Genomic DNA, 14,359 nt, shown 5'->3' on the forward strand with positions numbered 1-14,359 from the left:
TTTTTTTTTTTTTTTTTTTTTTTTTTTTTTTTTTACTTTGTGGGTAGATTTTAACGTGTAGCCAAGGGTTCAGAACCACTACTTTAAGTGAAACTTTTTTTCCATTCTCTTAAGGTTAACGAGAGAATTTATTGATTTAATATGACAGTAGAATGTTATAAATTTATTGTAGCGTTATGTTGTCCCAAGGAAGTGCTATCGATGAGCTGAAATTCCACCCAAGAGATCCAAATCGCCTCCTGTCAGTAAGCAGACGTAAGAGAAGCACATGTTTCTTTAGTCCTATTTATTTGGGAATGACTTTTTTTTTTTGAAGGGACAGAGATTTCTTAAGGTAAATAAAGGCAGAACTTAAAAGGAATTTATGAAGCATGTTTTAGTAGAGAAATCTTAGGCTTTATTAGCCTTCTCAGACCAAGAATTGGTTAAAAGGACAATGAAATACACTGTTAACATGAGACATGAATGAAATAATTTTTACTGAAGATTAAGTATGTGTTACCCTTCTTATGCATTGTGATCATCCATCCTCAGTGGATTGTTAAGCTTTATTAATTTTAGTGGCAGAACACCAAAGTTAAGACAGTTTTCAGAATTTCTAACTGTTGCGAATCGTCTTACCTCTGACCAGTCATGTAGTAAGAAACAATGCATCTGAAAATTGTTTTTCCCTGTGGACATAAAGTGTTTGTTTTGTAAACAAACCTCTAATAGACTTCCTTAAAATGCTAAGTTCTCCAGCATAAGCTTTTTGAAATATTTCCCATATTTATCAGGAGAAGGCCTTCCCTTGCTCTGTATGCCTGTATTGGCAATAATAGGTGGGCCCAGGTATTTCTTTACAAGTGATCTGGGTCATAATGCCACACTTGTTTCTAAATATCACAACTTTTTTAACCCAGCTCTTCCTCCGTTGTGCAAAATAACCTACAGAATATGAGAAAATATTTTCCAAATTTTATTTTATTTATACTGAAAAAAAATTTTTTTTTTATTTCTGAGAGAGAGAGAGAGAGAGAGAGAGCGCGGGAGGGTCAGAGAGAGAGGGAGACAGAATCTGAAGTAGGCTCCAGGCTCTGAGCTAGCTGTCAGCACAGAACCTGACTGACTCGGGGCTCGAACCCACGAACTGTGAGATCATGACCTGAGCCGAAGTCGGACACTTAACCGACTGAGCCATCCAGGCGCCCCTCCAAATTTTATATCTAATAAGGGATTATGTATAAAGAGCTGATACAATTCAATAATAAAGACAACCCTTAAAAAAAACGGTCAAAGGTTTTGAATAGACCTCTTTTAAAGAATACATACAGTTGTCCAGTGAGCACATGAAAAGGTGCTCAGGATCATTTATCATTAGGGAAATACAGATCCAGAACACATTAAGACCATTTCATACCTAGTAGGAAGACTATAATCAAAAAACCAGACAACATGTTGACTAGAATGTAGACAAGTTTGTACCACCCGTACATTGCTGGTGGGAGCGTAAAACGTACCCACCTTAAAAAAACAGTCGAGAACTTCCTCAAAAAGTTAAACATAGAAATAACCACCTCTGTGTGCGCGTGTGTGTGTAGTCAGGAGAAACGAAAACAAATGTCCACACAAAAACTTGTACAGAATCGGAATCAAGAAATAATGTTGTACGGCAATGTTAATTTTCACTGCTAAGCATAATTTATTGCCGCCTGTAGTGTTCCCTATGGAATAGGTTAATAGTCATGTACAGTATGGGCATTTCCAGATTTCAGGCTGTACAGTCACTTTAATATTAATGTTGCTGTGTATTTTGTTGCTAATGTATAGTGGAGGAGATTACTCAACTTAAAGTTTATATTTCTAAGAGGTCTATAATCCTAGAAAAGTATGTTGTGAGATGTTTAGTTTTGAATCCTATTTTGGGTTTGCTGTAGAAATCTCATGAATCCGCTCAGTCCCCTTCAACTGCTAAGTGTGGATTCTCTGGAGGGAAAAACTTTAGTATCTTGTTCTAGGACATAACATAAACTTTATTTATGTCAAATCCCTAAGTGTTATCTTCTGTCCAGGGCATGACTCCATCAAGTCAGCATATTATTTAAAAGACATTATTTGAGGCAAATAAAGTAAACCTATTTTAAGACCACAGAAATAATTTCTTTTGGATTTGAAAGTTTGAGCTCATACTTAGTGAAGTCTACATGTTGACGTAAATATTTTTAGTTGCCATATAATTGGATTCCGCATAGCCCTCACTGTGCATAACTTCATGCCAAATTTCTATAGTTTCTACTTCTTTACAGAGGTTTGAAAGTTCAGAGTAAACAAATGACTAAAGTCCATTTTAGTTTCTTTCATGACTGTACTCCATCGTGCTTTACGATGATGGACTATCCAAACAGACACTCTGGTGGCAATATTTAGAGGGTAGAAGGGCACAGAGATGAAGTTCTACGTGCAGCCAGTTGAAAGCTGCAGGGCAGTGACTTTCNGGAATCACGTGCTCAATTAAAGCGCATCTCTGTGCCTCATTGTTTTATGAAATAAGGTGAATAAGGTCGTTATAATGGATGATCCATTAGCCGCCTTAACAATTAGTAGAGAGCAAACGAGAAAGTTCAAATATGTTATTTCCTTTTCTCAGACCATTTTTCTTCTCTTTAAAAGTGAACTTAAAACCATAGTAACTGAAGTGTTTTGATATAGATATACAGATAAAGCAACATTTCAGTTGTTCAAAGACTTATTGTATAGTTTCACGTACGGCTGTCAATTTCATTGTTTCATAGACAAAACAAACTTACTCCGGTCTTTGCATCATAGAATAATTACTTTCCTTTTGCATTCTATGTAGCTTCACCACCAAGCAAAGGGAATATTTAAAGATAATTGAACAGATAAAAGTAAATTCTTTGAATTTGAAAAGTAAATTCTTTCTTGGCTTACAAAAGCTCGTATACGCAGTGGTCATAAATCAGTTAAGATTAAGTCTTGAAAGCAGTAATAGCTCTGATTAATGGGCTACATAGATGAAACTCCTAGTGTTCGTGACTTGAAATACAGTTTTCACTACACTGGTACATCAGATGACAATTGGATAGTCTGATTTGTGCAATTTTGTATCAGCTTTTTTTTTTTTTTTTTTTGACATACAGGATTATGATCTTTTGGGTGAAAGAACAATGTCCTGTGGGGGCGCCTGGGTGGCTCAGTCGGTTAGGTGTCCGACTTCGGCTCAGGTCACGATCTCACGGTTCGTGGGTTCGAGCCCCGCGTCGGGCTCTGTGCGGACAGCTAGCTCAGAGCCTGGAGCCTGTCTTCGGATTCTGTGTCTCCCTCTCTCTCTGTCCCATCCCTGCTCACGCTGTCTCTCTGTCTCTCTCAAAAATAAATAAAAAACATTAAAAAAAAGTCCTGTGGTATGGATCACTCTCTAAACTTTGGAGGATCAACTCAAAGAGAATGATGAATGCAATTAAAGAATCTCTTTTTAACAGGTAAAAATTGTGCTATTTAAAACGATGTGCTATTTCATGCTGTTGGATGGATGATGCGTTTTACTTTATCCAAAACGTTTACATAATCCCCTAAGATTGAGTTTAGAAACCCTTTTTAATCACTTTGAGGTACAATTCACATCCCATAAAATTTATTGATTTTAAATGGAAGCCCTTTGCTTTTAGTCTATGTTTTGTGGCTCCTTTTTCAATGTCCCCTTTAAATTGTGTTTTCTTCCTATTTTAGGAGCATGTTTCACTTATTTAGGTATGCATACGCTTGGCTTTTTACATTATAACAATGTTAAGCTGCCTAAACTTGCTGTGGGATAAAGCGCCCTTCTGAATAATGTTACTCGCATTATTTGTCAACACTCTGAATTTTAAGTCGGGACAGTAAATCTTGATGTTTTAAATGGGTTTCTTGGCTTTGATTCATGATAATGTAAATTCTTCCGTTAAATGATCCCTTTTTTAGATAGAGAAAATTCAAAAGCAGGAAGCTGCTTCATGGGATTATGAATGGCAAGTTTTCTTAATATATATATGTAGATTTTTATTTTTTAAATAATCTCTATAGCCACCAACGTGGGGCTTGAACCTACAACCCCAAGACCAAGAGAGACACATTCCGCCCATTGAGCCAGCCAGGCGATCCTCTTTTTTTTTTTTTTGAAAAATTTAGTTTTGAAATGCTTCCATTGAAATCTGTTTTTGAAATGCTTAAATTCTTAATTTTCTTTAATTTTTAGTTTTGAGAGAGAGAGAGAGAGAGAGAGAGAGAGAGAAAGAGAGACTGAGTGCCGAGCTGGGGAAGGGCAGAAGAAGAGGGAGACCTAGAATCCAGAGCAGGCTCCAGGCTCTGAGCTGTCAGCATAGAATCCAATGGAGGGCTCAAACCCATGAATCCCAAGATCAGACCCGAGCTCAAGTCAGACACTGAATAGACTTGAGCCACCCAGGCGCCCCTGAAATGCTTCATTGCTTGAACTCCGTACCTGTCTTTTCAGAATCTGATCAGGCTGTTAGCACTTTCACTATAACTATCATAAATCGGCATATGTTAAATGGGTTGGCATTTTTTTTTGTTGTAACAAAGAGCTAGCATTTACTTTCTGGTTATCAAACCAGATTATAATAGGTTATCTGTTAAATTGATAACCATGGACAAATTTTTCAGTGCACTAACATTTGTGAGACCTCAGTGGCCTCTGAAAATTAGTTCACCTTTCAGATTTCCCTTGTAGAACCGCAAGGTCTAGTACGATATTAAATTTATGTTTTTATATTTTCTAGAGCTCTGGAATAATCAGAAACCATAGTTCACAGTTTACAGAAAGTAACACTGAGTTATGCTGGTCTTAAGAGGTTTAAGCATAGATTATAATATTTATTTGGCTAAAAAGCAATGAACATAATTATAGCAGAGTTAAGAATTTATATCAGATCATTAATAACATTTTAATGTTTTAATAAAGAAAAGCTCCCAGAATTAGAATTGGAAGGAATGTATGAGAGGATTCCACCCAACAGCCTTTTTTACCTCAGAGGGAAAAGTAAAAAGGACGTGTGGAATTGCCCAAGACACAACTCATTCACGGCATATCATTCTTCTATAGTTATTTCCGTTTAAAACTGAATCACTAGATTAGAAATGTTAGGGATACGTTTAATTGTAGAAGTGGTAGAACTGATGGTGGGTGGTCTTCTCACAGACATGTTGAATGAAGCAAAAAAGAAAAAGAAATAGCAGTATGTTTTACTTTCCCAAATAAGTACAGGAAAAGTCTTATGAAACGCNTTGCTACATTTAAAGCCTCTCACGCTGCAGATCCTAAAGATATTTTTCCTCTGTTTGCTTCTTCAAGTTTTATGGTGTTACTTTTATCTTAGATGCATGATGTGTTCTGAATCCATTTGTGTATAAGGCTTAGCTAGTAGTTTATTTTTTGCCTGTGGATAGCCAGTTATTCACCATTTGTTGAAAAACTACTCTTTCTCTTTTGAACTGCTTTTGCACCTTGCTGAAAAATTGTTTGGCCTACTTGTATGAGGCTCTTTCTGGTGTTTCTATTTCCCTGTACCACTGCTATCTGTATACAGTCTTGGTTCCTGTGGCTCTATAGTAAGTCTTGGGCTTGGTTATGTGATATCTTCCATTTTATTCTTTTTCAAAATTGTTTTAGCTATTTTGTTTTTTGGGGTTTTTCTGTGTTTTTTAAAAATTTTTAAAAAATGCTTTATTTCTGAGAGAGAGAGGCGCGCGCACGCGCGCACACACACACACACACACACACACACACACACACAGCGTGAGCAGGGGAGGGCAGAGAGAGAGAGAGAGGGAGATACAGAATCTGAAGCAGGCTCCAGGCTCTGAGCTAGCTGTCAGCACCGAGCCCAATGCGGGGCTCGAACCCATGAACTGTGAGTTCATAACCTGAGCTGAAGTTGGACACTTAATAGGCTGAGCCACCCAGGTTGCCCCTGTTTTAGCTATTTTGATTCCTTTGACTTTACGTTTAAAGTTTAGAATAATCTTGTCTACAGTTTAATAAAAAATCTTGCCATGAGGTTTATGGGCGGGGAAGATTTTTTTTTTTNGACTAAGCCACCCAGGCGCCCCGGGAAGATTTTGATTGGTGTATGTTTAATCTCTCTATCCTCGTAACGGGGGATTGATATCTTTGATCTGCAGTCCATGAACATAGTATGTCTCTCCATTTATTTAGATCTTCTTTGATTTTTATTATCAGCATTATGTAGCTTTTAGCGATACAAGTCCTGTATGTGCTTCCTTATATTTATACCTAAGTACTTCTCTTTTTTGTGATTATAAATGATATTCCTTATTTCTATGTGTTTACTGCTAGTATAAAGGAATGCAGTTAATTTTTACATATTGACCTTGAATCCTGTGACCTAGTTTTCTGGGAGGTGTTTTTTTTGTCCAGTACTTGGGATTTTTTACATAGACCATCATGTCATCTGCAGATGGAAACAGTTTTATATTTTCCTTTCTGTTCTTGCCGTATTACACTCGGAAACTTCCAGTTCTATGTTGAATAGCAGTATTAAGATCAGATGTTCTTGACTTGTTTCTGATGTTAAAGGGGAAAGATTTCAGTCTTTCACAATTCACTGTTTTTTGTAGATGTTCTCTATCATGTTGAGAACTGTCCCCCTTGCTAATTTTTTGATAGTTTTATCATGTATGTATGTTGAATTTTTCTGTTAACAGTGGTCTGAGTATATGGCTTTTCTTCCTGAGCCTGTTAATGCAGTGTATTTCTTTTCTTTTTCTTTTTCTTTTTTCTTTTTTTTTGGTTCGATTATTTATGTTGAGAAACAAAGTCTGTGGGATTAGAGGAGAGGCAGTGATGATCCCAAGCAGGCTCTGCTGTGAGGTCTGCTGTCAGGTGACCCATCATTATCTTTTTAAACACTGGTCTAGTTGTGAATTCCTGCAATAAGTTTATTTGGTCACAGTGTTTAATTTTTTATATATGTTGCTAATAGTTGATAGTTTGTTCAATATTTCTGTTTTTGCGTTCTTGAGACTGTGTTATTAGTCTGAAGTTTTTTGTAATGTCTTTGTCTGGTTTTCCTATTGATAACACTGGCTTTTGGCTTTATACAATGAATTGGGGAGATTTCCTTCCTATTTTCTGGAAGAAGTCATGAAGAAGTGATGTTAATTCTTCTTAAATGGTTGTCAGAATTCTCCAGGTAAGTCATCTGGGCCTAGAAATTTTGAGGGAAATTTTTAAGGGTAACAGATTCGACTTCCCTGATAGTTAAAAGAGCTGTTCAAATTAACTATTTCATATTGGGTGCATTGTGGTAATTTCTGCTGTTGGAGGAACTGGCCCATTGTATCTAAAGTAAAATTGATGAGTACCCTTGCTGGTAGTATTCTTATTGCCCTCTGGATAACTGCAAGGTCTCCACTGATTGCCTTTTTATTCCTGAAATTGGTCATTCATTGTCTTCCTTTTCTGTTGATCTGGTAGGGACTCATCAATTTTTTTGTCTCTTCTTTCTCTTGTTTCCCATGAATGCATTGCTCTTTTACTGATTTCTTAAGGTGTGGGAGCTTAAATCATTTTTTCTAATTTTGTTTATGTTTTTTCATTTTTGAGAGAGGGAAAGAGCGAGCGAGCTTGAGTGAAGGAGGGGCAGAGAAAAGGGGAGACACAGAATCTGAAGCAGGATCCAGGCTCTGAGCTGTGAGCACAGAGCCTGATGTGGAGCTTGAACCCATGAACGGTGAGATCATGACCTGAGCCAAAGTAAGGATGCTTCACTGACTGAGCCACCCAGGCGCTCCAAGGGGGCTTAGATGATTGAGTTGAGACTTTTCTAAATTAAGTGTTAGATGCTGTAAATTTTTCTGTCAGCACTGCTTTAGCTGCATTACAGTCATGTTGATGCAAAGTGTGTTGTTTAGTTTCTAGGTGTTGGGAGATTTTCTTGTTATCTTTCTATGAATGATTTCATTTTGATTCCCTTGTGGTCAGAGCATACTCTTTATGATTTTGGTTGCTCTTTTAAGCTTTTTGAGATTCATTTTATGACCCTATCCTAGGTATATGTTCCACGGGGTCTTGAAAAGAACGTGCATTGCTGTTTGGGTGTAAGTTCAGTAAGTGTGAGTTAGGTGCTCTTCTTGATGGCATGGTTGAATTCCGTATCCTCACGGATTTCTCTATCTACTTATTTTGTCAATTACTGAGAGACGGGCAAGTCTCCAGCTGCAATTGTGGATTTTTCCCATATTGCTTTCAGTTTTATGATGTTCTGCTGCTCTGTGGGTTGCTTGTTATTGCTGTGTCTTGGTGACTGGATCCTTTAATTGTTTTTCTTTTTGTCTTTAATCTGGGTTCTCTCCCTAATTTCCTATAGGTTATATGAACGCCTTTTTTTTAGTAGGCTCTACACATAATGTGGGGCTTGCCTCAGAGCTCCTACATCAGGAGTCGCATGCTCGACTGACTAAACCAGCCAGGCACACCTATGTGAACATTGTTTAAAATTCCATTTTCCATTCCAATACTTTATCAAGTATTGAGTACATTTCTTTAGGTAGCTTTTTTGGTGCTTCCTCTTGAGGTTAGGTTATATATGTATATTATGTATTTTTGTTATGCTGCCTATAAGAAAGTCACTTCAGGTGTAAAACAGTGTAGAGTAAATGTAAAAAGTTGTCTGAAAATATAACATGCAACCATAAGTATAAATACATATTTCCCTAACCTATGTTCTGTCTGTCAACATTTTTCCGCTTCACACGATGTATAGAAACCTTATTTCCCTGTATGTCACTTTGTCCTCCATTTACAGTATAATTGTCGTAAATGTTCCCTTTATACTTGAGAGCATCAAAAAGTATTACCATTCTGGCTTCAACCAGCTTACATAACTTTCAAACTCCAGAGGGAAAGGAGGGTATTGTATTTACTCCTTTGGTTTTTTCCAATTTTCTTTCTTCCCTCCTGGTTTTCCAAGATTCCTTCTATGTCATGTCTCTTAGGTTTATAAAAGTGCCTGTAACCATTCTGTTGGGGAGGTCTACTTGTGACAAATTCTTCATTTTTCTTCCTCTGAGAATGTCCTCGTTTTTCCTTCATTCCTGAAGGTACAGTCGCTCCTTCTAGGATTTTGTGTTGACAGTTCTTTTCTTTAAACCTTCGACAAATGTTGTACTCCCTCTTTCCAGGGCCTGTGGTTTCTGATAAGATACCTGACATCATTCAAATTGTTTATCTCTGAAACACAGGTGTTCTGTCTTAACTGCTTTCAGGGTTTTTTTCTTTTGTCTTTCTAAGTTTCAGAAGCTTGAATGTGATGTGCCATGATAGGGATTTGAGTTTATCTTTTGGGGTTTATTCACCTTGAATTTATAGTAGATTTATGTCCTTTGGGGACATACTTTGTCCCCGATTTGGAAACTTTTCAGCCATTATTCAAATTCTTTTTAGTCCTATTCTCTTCCTCCCCTCCTTTTGGAATTCTCATGGTATGAATGTTCTATCTTTTATTTGGTCCCTGGGCCTATCATGGTTTTGTTTTCTTTTGTTTAGATTGGATAGTTTTTGTACTATTTTTTTTTTTATAAATAGGTTAGTGTCAAGTTGGCTTCCAACACCTAGTGCTCATCCCACAATGTTCTACCTTTAAATTGACTGACTCTGTTCATCTCTCTTCTGTTGAAACTTTCCATTGATAGTTTTATTTCAGTGATCGTATTTTTCAGCTCTAAAAGTTCCAATTGATCTTTCTTTCTTTCTTTCTTCCTTCTTCCTTCCTTCCTTCCTTTTCTCCTTCCTTCCTCTCTCTCTCTCTCTTTCTCTCTTTCCCAGACTTTCATGTTCTCAGTGTGTTTGTAATTGCTCATTGAACCATTTTTATCATGCTCCTTGAAAATCCTTGTTCGGAGGTTCCAACATCTGTTGGCATTTATTGTCTGGTCGCCTTAAAATTGAGATTTTCTAAGCTTCTTGTTAGGACAAGTGAATTTTTTATTGAGATCTGGATATTTTGAGTATTATACAAGACTCTGGGTCTTGCTTTATTTAAATCTTTTGGAGCAAGCTTCCTCTGATCAATTTTCAGCTGGGGAAAGGGAGCATTGTTTCATGACTGGCAGCTGGTGGGGCAAGTCCAGAGGAGAAGGTCTCTGTACTGTTTCCCAAGTGGTCTCCACTGCCCCTAGGGTTTGGGCTGAGGGTAAACATGCTAATTTCTGCTGGGCCTCCTCTGCTACCACCCCAGCTGGAGAGGAGGGGAGTTACCTCATTATGATGAGGGAGAGTCAGATATGCCCTTGAGGTGCATAGTTAACCACCTGAGAAGCGCTCCCCACTGGGCCTTTACTGGCTCACAGGAGTCTATAAACTGCCCAGGTTTTGTTGTTGTTTTTCTTCCCCTGGGGTGTTTGGCTGGAGCAGGGTGTTGAAAATGTTCTCTCTTGCTATGTTGCTATCTTCCTGGTTCTGTGGCTAGAGAGTACACGCTTTTGTTGGAGTTTGTTTGGCCTTTACCCGTTCGTACTGGGCAGTTGCTGCCTTCGCTAGTATCCAGCCTGGGGTGTGTAAATGAGGTAAAGTAAACCAAGGGACTCAGTGTCCTTCATGTCCCAAGGCTCCTAACCCATCTCTCTTCTCTGTACCTTTCAGAGTCTTATGTTTGCTTTATATTTGATATTTAGTTTTCCAAGCTACAGTGAGGATAAACCGGGGAAGATATGCTTAATAGATCATTTTAGAAGGAAAAGTAAAAAGCCACCAACGCTAAAATTTCTGTTCTTAGAACTTAATCAGACAATAGGAACGGATTTCTGCATTTTAGGTTTCTGGAAGCTGACCTGAATGAACTATACTGGTGGTCTTAAGTCTATTTCTGCGTCAGAATTGTGGGGAGGACATTGTAGAAATAGATTCCTAGGCCTCACTCCTGGAGATTCTAAATCTGGCACCAGGACCTGGGAATTTGTAATTTTACAAAGCTCTCTATGTGATTTTCAAGTGTCGTCGTCTGTTAGGCTTGTCAAATTATTTTTTTTCTTTTTTAATGTTTTATTTATTTCTAGGAGAGAGAGAGAGAGACACCGTGAGCAGGGGAGGGTCAGAGAGGGAGGGAGTCACAGACTGAAAACAGGCTCCAGGCTCTGAGCTGGCAGTCAGCACAGAGCCCGACGCGGGGCTCGAACCCACGAACCGCGAGATCATGACCTAAGCGAAAGTTCAGAAGCTCAACCGACTAAGCCACCCAGGTGCCCCTAGGCTTGTCAAATTCTTTTTACCTTCTTAAGTGTTAGTTCTCCATGAGGGGACTCTACTAATTAAGAGTCCTTCACCAGGGGAATCAATCAGTGACAGGCACTTGAAGAGCTGCCTTCAAGTTCCTCGGCTTTGGCCTTCCCCTTGTAGAGATTCTCAGTCAGTAAGGCTGGGACCCAGATGAGTGTTTTGAGGGAAGTATACAGGCTTTCAGCCCAGGTGTGCACTTAGTTAAAAGTGATTATCAGAGTAGGTGATCTCCAAGGTACTTTACAGTAAACACCTTTTATGTCAGCTATATAGCCATGTGATTTCAAATGATCTACAAAAGGCTGAGAAGAGAAAAAGGGGCTTGTCTCCTCCTCAGTCTTCCTGTGGCCCTGCTGTTAACCTACTTCATATGTCCGTGAACTTGACAGAGCTGCCATATGTGACTGGGTAGGCTGTGTCCTGTAAAACTCCAGGAGGCACTCGTTACCTACACAGGAATTTCTCAGTCTAGGTTCTGTTGAGATATTGAGGTGGGTAATTTTTTTTTTTATGAGAGGGGCCATCCTGTACATTGTACGATGTTCAGCAACATCTCTGGCCTCTACCTACTAAAGGCCAGGGACATTGCTAAATGTCCCTTAATTGGCACACCACTGACCTATAATGTGAATAGTGCCCACTGTTTTGTAGTTTTCTTCTTCCAATGTGTTCTTTACCACTTGCTGCTTGACTAGGAGGTGTGCAAATATAAAAGAGAAGGTGTAACTTACTCTGTTTCAGTCCCCTGCCCGTATCAATGTCTTGATGTTAAAACCACTACATTTAATTGCCTTTGCTTACATTCTGATCTCTAAGCAGGGGACACATTGAAGGGCTGTCTGTTTGTATAGAGGTTTTGTAATTTTACCTTTGCTGTAAAACGCTCAAGTCTCTGGATGCCAGATTAACTAGAGCTGAATTTGGTTTGGAAGAGAAAGTGTGACTTCAAAATGAATATCCCAGATCATATAATGCTTTTGGGTAGTGTTAACTTCTGTTGATCATATGACTTCTTGCCCTCAAGTGTGGGCAGTGACTCCAAATATAAATGGATGTGTAGCGCTGTATTTAGTAGATGGTTAACCAGGTTTTGTCAGTTCTAAAAAGATAATAGAGAAAAAAAATCTCTTTTAAAAAGTATATTTAGAATTCACTTCTGTATGTCACGCATCTTTTTTTTTTTTTCTCATCTCTTGTAAAGTCTTGTGAAAATGCCAGCGCGTCCTGGGATCCTGGCAGAATGGAAGATGATATAGACAAAATGAAACCCAGTGAGTCTAATGAGACTATTCTTGGGCGATTCGACTACACCAGTGTGACATTTGGTACATGAGGTTTTCCAAGGATTTCTGGCAAAAGGTAGTAATATAGTTTTACATTTTCAGGTTACTTAAGAGCGTCATGATTTCACTTTTCTGTTGCGCATCCACGTGCGGATTCCTCTAAGAATCTATCTACCTCAGTGTTCTGTATTGATTATTTTGGCTTTTGCTGTTAGTTATTCTATCTTTGTGGTTATACACACCATCTGCAGTGCTTATTATGAATGCAGTTGACAGGTGTCAATCATGGAAGTGAGGTGTTTACTGTCTGTAACATGTTACTAAGACTGAATGTTTTGGTGATTAGAGCGTTAACCTTTTTAGGTAGCTTTTTTGTAGAAAAACTTAGTGAAAAATCAACACAGGGGCAAACTTTAATTTTAAAGAGATTAGTGTTAGGATTTTGTAGTAATAAATTACTTAGCTCCTCTTCTTAGTAAATGGCTAACAATGTAACTTATGATGTCCCTCATAGGGACGCGTAGGTTGCTTAGTCGGTTAAGCTTTTGACTTCAGCTCAGGTCATGATTTCACACTTTGAGTTTGAGCACTGCAATGGGCTCGGTGCTGACGGCTCAGAGCTTGGAGCCTGTTTCAGAATCTGTGTCTCCCCCTCTCTCTGCCCCTCCAATGCTAATGGTCTGTCTCTCAATAATAAATATTAAAAAGAATTAAAAAAAAAATAACGTCCTTCATAAATTGCAGAATGCCTTCTGATTTACTCAAGGTGCTTCATTGAGTTATTAGTTGCTCTTATCCCCACTTACAAATCCGAAATTTAAGATGCAAACAAATAATTATGTGCATAGTCCGAAGCGGAGCCAAGGTGTTTTGCAATATGAATATGTCTTATGAATGCTTGAATGCTTTATAACCTATTTTAATAAGTTGATATCTTAAAAATATGTTTATACAGATGCTTGCATTGAGCGATCAGGTTGGCCAACTTTATGTTTAGGATTCAGAAGTGGAAGATCCTCATGAAGCCAAGTAAGTATTTAAAAACGTTATTAATATAACCATTCCTACCCTTTTCACAATTGTTATACCAATATAGAGGAAATAATTGATACTTAAGGTGCCATCCTTAAATCATTTATAACACTTAAAGAGCTTAGTTATTTTAAAGCCTTTTTCCATTATCATAGTGACTGGTTATCACGAATACCTTGGTGACAAGTAACGTGTTTTTTTTTTTTAATTGAAATTGTACCCAAACTTTATGAAAATTGAGATTGAACTCTTAGTGTGGTTTCAGTGGTTCCCATAGGGCTTGAAACATCTATTTGTTTCCTAATTCACTGGTTTAAGTTAGATACTGACACATTTTCTGTGGATGGCACAGAAACAAGACCAGTTGTCTTGTTTTCCCCTAGATGTACAACACTGACTCATTATTAATGTGGTGCTGCTATTCGATCTACCACTTTTAGCAGGGATAGCAGTATTCTTCTAGCGGTTTTTGATGATGCCAGTAATAGGCGATGGGACTGACTTCGATACAATACTTTGTTCTAATCAAAGTTAGTGTGTGTTTTCTCTCTCTCTCTCTGAAGTAGAGTATATAGTTTCTATCAGGAACATTATCTTCGATTATTTTTCCTCGCCTCTAACCATATTCTCCGATTGCTCCTTCTAAATCAAGCCTCATAGTCACTCTGCCTGGCCATTTCATTTCCAATTTCTGCATGTTGGTGTCCAGTTCTCCCAGCACCATCTGTTAAAAAGGCTGTCTCGAAACCCATAG

General features: G+C 38.1%; 1 pseudogene; it reads left to right on the plus strand.

Annotated features, from left to right (window-relative positions):
• The window catches only part of LOC144242941 (polycomb protein EED-like), a 23,900-nt pseudogene extending 9,770 nt beyond the window's left edge, over positions 1–14,130 (plus strand).
• Positions 14,131–14,359: the final 229 nt, after the last annotated feature.

This window comes from Crocuta crocuta, unplaced genomic scaffold (genome assembly GCF_008692635.1).
Source record: "Crocuta crocuta isolate KB4526 unplaced genomic scaffold, BGI_CrCroc_1.0 scaffold2342, whole genome shotgun sequence".
In the NCBI taxonomy this organism is placed as follows: Eukaryota; Metazoa; Chordata; class Mammalia; order Carnivora; family Hyaenidae; genus Crocuta; species Crocuta crocuta.